We start from the raw sequence: 9750 nt of genomic DNA, 5'->3' as shown, positions 1-9750 counted from the left end.
CATCACCATCCCACATCACACTCCCACATTCAAACAATCCCACATCCACAACAATCCCACATCACACAATCCCCACATTCACACAATCCCAATTCACACAATCCCACATTTCACACCATCCCCACATTTACACAATCCCACATCCACACACAATCCACATTCACCAAGCCCACATCCACACACATCCCCAAATCCCACATTCCCACTTCACACAGTCCCAGCCCACAATCCACACACAATCCCACATTCACACACAATCCACATTCACACATTCCCACATTCACACAATCCCACATCCCACCAATCCCACATTCACACAATCCCACATCCACACACATCCCACTCCACACAATCCACATCACACAATCCCACATCCACACAATCCCACATCCACACAACCCACATTCACACAATCCCACATCCCCCACACAAACTCACCACATTCGCACAATCCCACATCCACACACCAAAAAATCCCAATCCAACACAATCCCAATCACACCATCCACATCACACAAGCCCACATCCACACACAATCCCACATTCACACAACAATCCCACATTCATCACACATCCACATTCACACAATCCCACATTCACACAATCCCACATTCACACAATCCCACATCCACACAATCCCACATCCTCACACAATCCCACATTCACACAATCCCACATTCACACAATCCCAAATCCACACACAATCCCAAATCCACACACAATCCCACATTCACACAATCCCACATTTGCTCCTTCCCTGCCCACAGTTTAAACCCTCCAAACATGAGTTCACTTTAAAGTAAATGCACGTTTTTAATTCCCATATTTCTGTAACTCCCTGAGAAATCTCCGTGGCCCTGGGATGAGCCTTGGTGGGGGCTGCAAACCCAAACTGGGCCCTCCCCACAGTGGTCAGGTACTCAAAAACACCTAAATGATTCAACACCATCAGAAACATTCTGATTCACCCAAACACCTTTGATTTGGGTTTTGTAAGACTTCAGTATTTTGTTTTTCAGCTAAAATAGGACATTTCTTCCTTTTCCTCACAGAATAATCCCCATGCACTTTGAATTATGAATTCCTCTTCGTGTCCTTTCAAGTTCCTTTCTCAAGAGGGGTTGAATATATTTATTTTTCAGGAGGTTTTGTCCCCACCTGCTCCAATTCAATACAAATCCCCTGCCTGTCCTTGCAGATTGCATTAAGCAGTCTGGGGCTGATGCACTCTTTAATAAAGTGAGTATCAGAGGCAGATTTGATAAAAGACATGCCACTGCTAACGATGCTTAATGAAAATAAAAGCTTTGGGGTTTGGTGTGCTGCCCATCCAGTTAAGTGGGATTGTATTTATTGGCCATCAGGCAGCTCCTCAGCTCGGGCAGAAAATGGAATTTTAGTGTTCCAGTAAAAACAGAAAACAGGCTGGGGGACAAGCAGGGACTGTCAAGGGCACAGAAATCCATGGAATTGTTGCCAGTGGCTCCAGCAGGGGTGGGCTGGGGGTGATGTGGCCAGGCAAGGAGCAGTGGATGCTGCAAATATTCCTGCCATTGCTGAGGTTCTGATGTGGAACAGAATCCTGGTGCTCTCCCCAGAGTTCCTCACCTGATTCTGGGGAAATGGGGGTGCTGGACATGGATTTTCCCTCTTCTCACGAGGTTTCCTGGCTGTTTGTGGCAGTTCCAGCTGTGTGACACCTGCAGGTACCTCCTGCAGCACCCTCATCTCCTTCAGCCAAATATTCCAGAAACCCCAGAGCTTCCTTTGTGTGCTCTGCACACATCCCTGCACAAACAGGAATTAAATCCAAGTCAGTCCATAAAGCACCTCTGAATCTTCCAATCCCTGGGGCTCCCCAGAGCAGAGCAATACTTATGATTTCTAAGAGAAATGTGTTATTCCATGACTTCATTCCTTGAGCAGAGACAGCAGAATTCCTGCCCAGCATCCCATCCATCCCTGCCCTCTGGCAGTGGCAGCCATTCCCTGGGTCCTGTCCCTCCATCCTTTGTCCCCAGTCCCTCTCCAGGCAATTCTGGAATGATTTGTGTGGGAAAGGACCTTAAATCCCACCCAGTGCCACCCCTGCCATGGCAGGGACAGCTCCCACTGGGAGCTCCAGCCTGGCCTTGGGCACTGCCAGGGATCCAGGGGCAGCCACAGCTCCCTGGGAATTCCATCCCAGCCCCTCCCCACCTTCAGGGAGGAATTCCTTCCCAACCCATCCATCCCTGCCCTCTGTGTCCTGTCCCTCCATCCTTGTCCCCAAATCCCTCTCCAGCTCTCCTGGAGCCCCTTCAGGCCCTGGAAGGGGCTCTGAGCTCTCCCTGGAGCCTTCTCCTCTCCAGGAGAACATTCCCAGCTCTCCCAGCCCAGCTCCAGCCCTTCCTGACTGGAATTTGGGTCGGGTGAGCCTGGGTGGGTGGATTTGCAGAGCAGAGCCCTGGCTGCAGGTGTGGGAGGTGGCTGCAGGTGTGGGAGGTGGCTGCAGTGCCAGCCACAGCTCCTGGGGGATGAGCAGTGACAGCTGGGGTGGCTCCTGTGCCAGCTGGGGTGGCTCCTGGGCCAGCTGGGGTGGCTCCTGTGCCAGCTGGGATGGCTCCTGTACCAACTGGGGTGGCTCCTGTACCAGCTGGGGTGGCTCCTGTGCCAGCTGGGGTGGCTCCTGTGCCAGCTGGGGTGGTTCCTGGGCCATCTGGGGTGGCTCCTGGGCCATCTGGGGTGGTTCCTGGGCCAGCTGAGGTGGCTCCTGGGACAGCTGAGGTGGCTCCTGTGCCAGCTGGGGTGGTTCCTGTGCCAGCTGGGGTGGCTCCTGTGCCAACTGGGGTGGCTCCTGTGCCAGCTGGGGTGGTTCCTGTGCCAGCTGGGGTGGTTCCTGGGCCATCTGGGGTGGTTCCTGGGACAGCTGAGGTGGCTCCTGGGCCATCTGGGGTGGTTCCTGGGCCATCTGGGGTGGCTCCTGGGCCAGCTGGGGTGGCTCCTTCCCAAACCCCCCATGGCAGCACCCCCCACCTCCTCTGGGGACTCGGGGAGCTCCAAAGGCTCAGCTTCCCTCTGAACCTCCCACTCCCTGCCGTGGCTGCTGGGACTGAGGTGGGATTTGTAGAAATCGCCTGCTCAGGCTGTCAGAACCCATCTGAGCAAAGAACACAACGTGAGAGACACCAGAAATCCCATCCTGCCTTCCCTGATACACCCTGGCACTGCAGGACACGAAAGAGAACAGCACGGACACTGGGATCTCCAAGGTAAAAAGAGGGAAGTGGAATGTGAAAAACGCCAATCATTTGGTTTTAAAATGTTAAAAGTTTAATAGTAATAAAATGGTTATAAAAATAGCAATATAATTAGAGTAATAAAAATTTTGGACAATTTCGATCAGGATAATATGAGACAATAGAAACAAGGAGTTACAGAGAGTCTGGGTACCTTTGCTGGGCAAAATAGGCCCAAAAAAGGCCCCACGTTAACAGAGGATTAACCCTTTAAGCAACAGCCTGGTGCACATTCACACACCCCATCCATGGGGCATCAATTCCATCACACACAGGATTCTGTCTGGGCAGGGTCAGCTCCTGCCTCTGAACCCAAACGTGAGTGAGGTGGGCAGAAGTTCATTTCTCCTGATAATGGAGCAATAAATTCTCTTTCTCTGAAAGATTTCAGTGTCCTGTGGCTGCTGTCTCACTGTGAGTCCTCTCTTTAGGAACAGTATCTTACAGAGCACAGTTTCTATTTTAATATTTTGTTATAACCTAAAACTCTATTTAACACACTACTTAAGATAATTGATACAGCATCACTTTCTAACAGAACACATCTAATATGCATTTGAATATTTGCAAAAAGCCAATCATAAAATACACATTTTTTACATTTAATTTCAGACTCCAACATTTACAGATTTCCAAAGGTGACAGTGGGTTGGAGGGTGACAGTGCCACCTCTCCAGTGACACTGGACAGACCAACAGCCCATCAGATTTCTCTTCTTCTATAAAAGAATGTAAAACAATAATTATCTACAGAAAGTGTGTGAGAAAGTTCCTTACAAGAATGTGAACATCAGAAGGCTTGGAAGAGCTTAGAGGAACAGAGAGACAGCACCAGGCAGAAACTCGGCTGTGGCCAGAAATTCCCACCTTTCCCAACCCAGAGCAGATTCCTCACAGGTTTATTTCGGGTGGAGAGAGGCCCATGAATTTTTTAAACCAATATTGAAGCTTCTCTCCTCCTCTGTGCTGTGGGGGCTCTGCAGATGGGCAGGAGATGGAGAAATGGAAGTGTTGGTTTTTCCTTCCCCTCTCTTTTCCACTTGGGATTTGGGATGTCTTTCACCAGGCACATTTTAAATGAGTGATGAGGAGCCCCCACTGCTCTGACTGCAGCGTTTCTAATGATGGCAGAGATCAAGGAAACCACTCCAGAGCTGGAAGGCAAGGAAATGGGACATGAACAAGGAATAGGGGGGGAATGTGATCATTCCAGGGAAACTAAACCCTGGTGTTGGTGAGAATTGGAGCTCTGCTCATTCTGTCCCCACTCAGGCTAAATTTAAAGAGTTGGTGTCAGGTTTCACCAGTGGCAGAGGGAAGTCTGGCCGCTGCTCTGTGGTGTCTGGAGGGAAGCTGAGGTTTAGTGATAAATGCACCTTGGAATCCCCTCCCTTCCCATTCCCCCAGGGCTCTGTCCTGCCCAGACCCACAGGAATGAAATTCAGGAATTTGGCATTTGGAATTTGGGGTGCTCGTCCAGGGCAAATTGTGGCTCAGAAGCTCCAGTGAATCCTGGAAGGTTCAGCTCACCCAGGCTCCTGATGGAAGCTGAACCTTCACTAAACCCAAACTCTGGACACCCCAAACTTGAAATCTGGAGATTTTCCATCATTTTAACCCCCCTGAATTTCAGCCAAAAAGGGGGAGTTCCTCCACGGGCTGCCTGAGGTTGCCTGTCCTCATTTGCAGCTCTCTTGCTGCCCGTGCTCTGCTGTGGGCCATGAATATTTCAGGGTTCTCTTCCATCCGTGCGTGCCTGCAGCTCCAGCTGATTGCAGCATGAAAAATTCACAGCCAAGTGCAGCAGCCCCGGGCTGGGCTGATCTGGGCTCCACCGAGGCTCCTCTTCTCACCAGCTGCAGCACCAGGGAAACGCCTCAGACTGAGCCATGGTGCCACTTTTAGGGGAAAATCCATCGTGGAAAGGTTTGGCCAGCCCCAGCAGTGGAGCCACTGCAGATGGAGGGACAGTGGGGTGAAGGAGGGTGGGAAATTGGGATGGGTTATCCCAGGGAGGTTGGGGATTCCCCATCCCTGGAAGTGCCCAAGGCCAGGCTGGACAGGGCTTGGAGCACCCTGGGATAGTGGGAGGTGCTGGGCTTGGAACTGGATCCTTCAGGGCCCTTCCAACCCAAACCATTCCAGGGTTCTGGGAATTCAGAGTTGAAAAGAAACAGGAAAAAAAGACATTTTTGATATTTTTGTTTTCCCGTGGAGTGAGGGAGGAGGAGGAGTGGAATATTCACTCATACCAAAAATACCTATCAATAAATGGCTTTTTGGGGGCTGAGAGCAGGGAAAGGGGCAGCCCTCGGCTCCTGCCCAGCAAATTCCAGGTGATTTGGGGATTTTTCCCCCTGCAGTGGGAGGGATTGAAATCCTGTGGATGTGGCACTCGGGGACATGGGTGTGCTGACACTGCTGGGGACAGCTGGGCTCGATGGGCTTTGAGGGCTTTTCCACCCTCAGTGATTTCCTAATTCTCCCTCTCTCCCCTTTTTTGGGGTCTGGGCTCTGCAGAGTCCTTGGAGCCGGGCAGGTTCTTGGTTTCCCTTTGCAGGGATCACTTCAGGGGTGGGCAGAGATCAAATCCAGCAAAGCACCAGGCACTGGCTGAGGTGTGAGCAGGGGGTTCATGAATGTGCTCTGGTGCTGCTCCTGTGAGTCCTTCTTGCTGTTACAGCCTAAAAAACACCACCATGGGCCCTATCATGGAATCACTGAGCTACTGAGGCTGGAAAAGCTCTCCAGGGTCATCAAATCCAGGTGTGGCCACATCCCACCACGCCCATAACCCACATCCCAACCCAGACTCTGTCACTGCCCAGGGAGGGGAGGGGGGCCCAGAGAGATCCCCCAGAACAGGAATCAAAGAAATCAACCCAAAAAAGGGGCTGAGCACCCCCTCTGCAGCCAGAGCAGCCCAGCAAGGGCCCCGAGATCTGGGACATGGGTCAGGGGGAGAGGAGCCCAAGTCCTCCTTGAGGGCACTCCAGGGTGACTCCTGGGGAGCTGAGGCTGGGATGGAGCTCCCCGGTGCCAGGTGAGTGACCCGAGTGTGCTGGGGGGTGGGAAATGCTGGATTCCTGTGCAAATCCAGCCCTCGCTGGCAGCTGCCGGGAATGGGAGCACTGGAAGGTGAGAGTCAGCCCCTCCTGTGGAAAAGGGATTGTGGCCCTGGGATCTGGCTCCAGGAGCAATGTCCCTTGGGCAGGGGGGGTTTCCTGCTTTTTCCAGGAATATCCACTCATACCAAAAATACCTATCAATAAATGGCCTTTTGGGGGGTTTTATGTGTGTTTGGGGAGGGAAGGTGTCCTGGAGGGAATTGTGTCCTGAAGGGTGCGAATTGTGTCCTGGAGGGAATTGTGTCCTGGAGGGAATTGTGTCCTAGAGGGAATTGTGTCCTAGATGGAATTGTGTCCTGAAGGGAATTGTGTCCTGGAGAGAATTGTGTCCTGGAGGGAATTGTGTCCTAGAGGGAATTGTGTCCTGGAGGGAATTGTGTCCTGAAGGGAATTGTGTCCTGGAGGGAATTGTGTCCTGGAGGGAATTGTGTCCTAAAGGGAATTGTGTCCTGGAGAGAATTGTGTCCTGGAGGGAATTGTGTCCTAGAGGGAATTGTGTCCTGAAGGGAATGGTGTCCTGGAGAGAATGGGAATCATGTCCTGAAGGGAATCGTGTTCTACAGGGAATGGTGTCCTGAAAGGAATCATGTCCTGAAGGGGATCGTGTCCTGGAGGGAATGGTGTCCAGAGGGGGTCGTGTCCTGTCCCAGTACTTCACTGGGAGACCCCACCCTGGAGTTTTTAATTCTCTGTCAAATCATCTCGTGCTCTGAAGCCCCATCACACTCTGGAGCTGGGCAGGAGGATTTTTGGGGTGACCTAATTTAGGAGCACGTTCAGGAATCCTCAGCAGCTCTTTGCCGTGCCTTTCCCACCACTGGGATCCTGGGATTTTCCTCTCCGTGATGGCTGCAAAATGGAACATGGAAAACACATTACTGCAGTGCACTCCAGGACAGGCAAAAACAGAGCCTGGCTGTGCCGCAGCTCATCCCTGTCTCCGTGTAAGAACAGCTGTGAGAGGGATGTTTGGTGAGGCTGCAGCCCCAGGCAGACACACCTGAGCTCTGTCCTCACCTGTTCTGGCTGGAGAGCTCCTCCAGGCTTTCCCAGCGCTTCTTTCCCGCTGGAGGAGCAGTTTTGTGCCTCCATTTCTCAATTCCTGCTGGAATTGTGTGGGGTTTGTCATTTCTCCTGTTAGCTGGGGCTGGACACTCGGATGTGTTCTGTCAGGGTGTGACCCAGGCTGCTCCCTCCCCCCAGTGCTCTGGCTCAGCCCAGCCCCATGGAACCACTTTCCCTTCCCTAATGGCTCCTGCAGACACATCCATCAATATTTCAGCCTCCACTCTTTTGCCCTGAGACCTTCCAAAGGCTGAGGCCACGCTTTTTGTGGCATTATTTATGGATCTGGTGTCAGGAGCAGCCTGTTAATCTCTGCCACTTTCCTGAGGGGTGCAGGGACCTGGAGGGACGCTGGGGCCTCCTGCTCGCTCAGCCCCAGAGCAGGGCTGGAAGCATCCAGCAACGCCTTACTTGGGAAATTAGCATTAAAGGGATAATTAATGGCACTTCTCAGCTGTTATTAAAGAAATTGAAGTGGCTGAGGTTCACATTTCAGCACAGGGTGGGTTCTTGGGGGGTCTGTGCTGGGCCAGGAGTTGGTTGATGATCCTGGTGGGTCCTTTCCAGCCCAGGATATTCCACCATTCTCTGGTTCCTGACATTATTATTACTGACATTATTGTCACTGATATCATTATTTCTGATGTCATTACTGATGTCACCAGCCAGTGGCACAGGCTGGCATGGCTAGAACCCTTTTTTGGCAGCACTGGGGACCACGAAGCCCAGTTTGGTGGCAGACAACCAGCAAGGTGTGAACTCAGGGACCAGCAGCTGGGAAACCTTCCCTGGGAATTTTCCCCGGGAGTTTTCACCTCAGTGGGCTCATCCTGCAGCCTTTATCTCCTCCTCTGTGCAGGAGGTGATGATTTATGCATTGCTGCGAGGCTACAGAAAATCTGCTGGCACAGGGAAGCAAAATCCTGAATTTCACGTTGCCAGTGACATGAATTATTCACCTGGACAAGGGCTGCTAGGAAAAGGCTTTGGGTAAAACCTGACTCAGTTAGAGCTGGCTCTTGCTGAGAGGAGCTCTGAGCCTGGCCTGGAGTGGAGTCACGTTTGGAGGCTGGGATCAGTTTATTCCCTGTCTGGTGCCTCTGTGTCTGCAGCTCCGACGCTCCCTGGACACAGCCCAAGGTCAGGAGGGGCTGGCAGTGCAGAATTGATCCCTCGGCTCCTCCTTGCCCACATCCCATTGCCCTCCAGCGGCCAGCACGGGGTGAGCACAGCAGAAGGGGCCAAACCCTCAGAAAGCACTGAAAGAGCACCAAAAGAGAGAGGAAACCCCAGCAGAGGGGCTGGAAAGGCTGAGGGAAAACACGAGGCAATATTCAAGAAAGATTGAGGAAAAAATTTGAGGCAATATTCAAGAAAGACTGAGGGAAAACACAAGGCAATATTCAAGAAAGATTGAGGAAAAAATTTGAGGCAATATTCAAGAAAGTTTGAGGAAAAAATTTGAGGCAACATTCAAGAAAGATTGAAGAAAAAATTTGAGGCAAAATTCAAGAAAGATTGAGGCAAAATTTGAGGCAACATTCAAGAAAGATTGAGGAAAAAATTTGAGGCAATATTCAAGAAAGATTGAGGGAAAACACGAGGCAATATTCAAGTATCAACCCTGAACCAGCAGCCAGACAAATCTCACTTAAAACAAATTTTGTCACCCAGGTGTGGCCAGATATGCAGAGAAAACTGGAGAAATGAGACAACTGGCAAGAAAGGGGATTGGAGGATTTCTTCAGAGAAGCACAGAAATTATACACCAGAGGGATGAAGAGAAAGCAAAGGCAAAGGCCAGAGTAATGTTAACTGCCATTAGAGAAGGAGAAATTTGGGGTTTTTTGTAAGAAAAACGGACCCTGCCAGAGAAATTGCCCCCAAAGGGAAGGGGACCCGACAGTTTTTAAGAACAAGCAAAGAGGGGAGGTGGAAGAGTAAAGATGTCAAGGGCTCTGCCTCCTGGGACAGAATACCATCAAAAACCCTTTATAAAATAAGTGCCCAGGAAGGAGAATTTAAAAGTGAGCAATTCTGAGGGTGGGAGAGGAATTCCAGGGGAATTCGCTCTGTTGGGATGCTCTGAATTTCCAGAACTCCCTAAAAACCTTCCCAGAGAAGGGAATTGGGATTGAGGTGCAAGGAGAAAAGGGGCTGGCAGCACCATGCTCAGGGCAGGTGGAGGGACAGTGGGGTGACAAAATTGGGAAATTGGGATGGGTTATCCCAGAGAGGTTGGGGATTCCCCATCCCTGGAAGTGCCCAAGGCCAGGCTGG

The sequence above is a fragment of the Serinus canaria genome, chromosome 22 (assembly GCF_022539315.1).
Source record: "Serinus canaria isolate serCan28SL12 chromosome 22, serCan2020, whole genome shotgun sequence".
NCBI lineage: Eukaryota > Metazoa > Chordata > Aves > Passeriformes > Fringillidae > Serinus > Serinus canaria.
Note: the sequence above shows the minus strand (reverse complement) of the source record.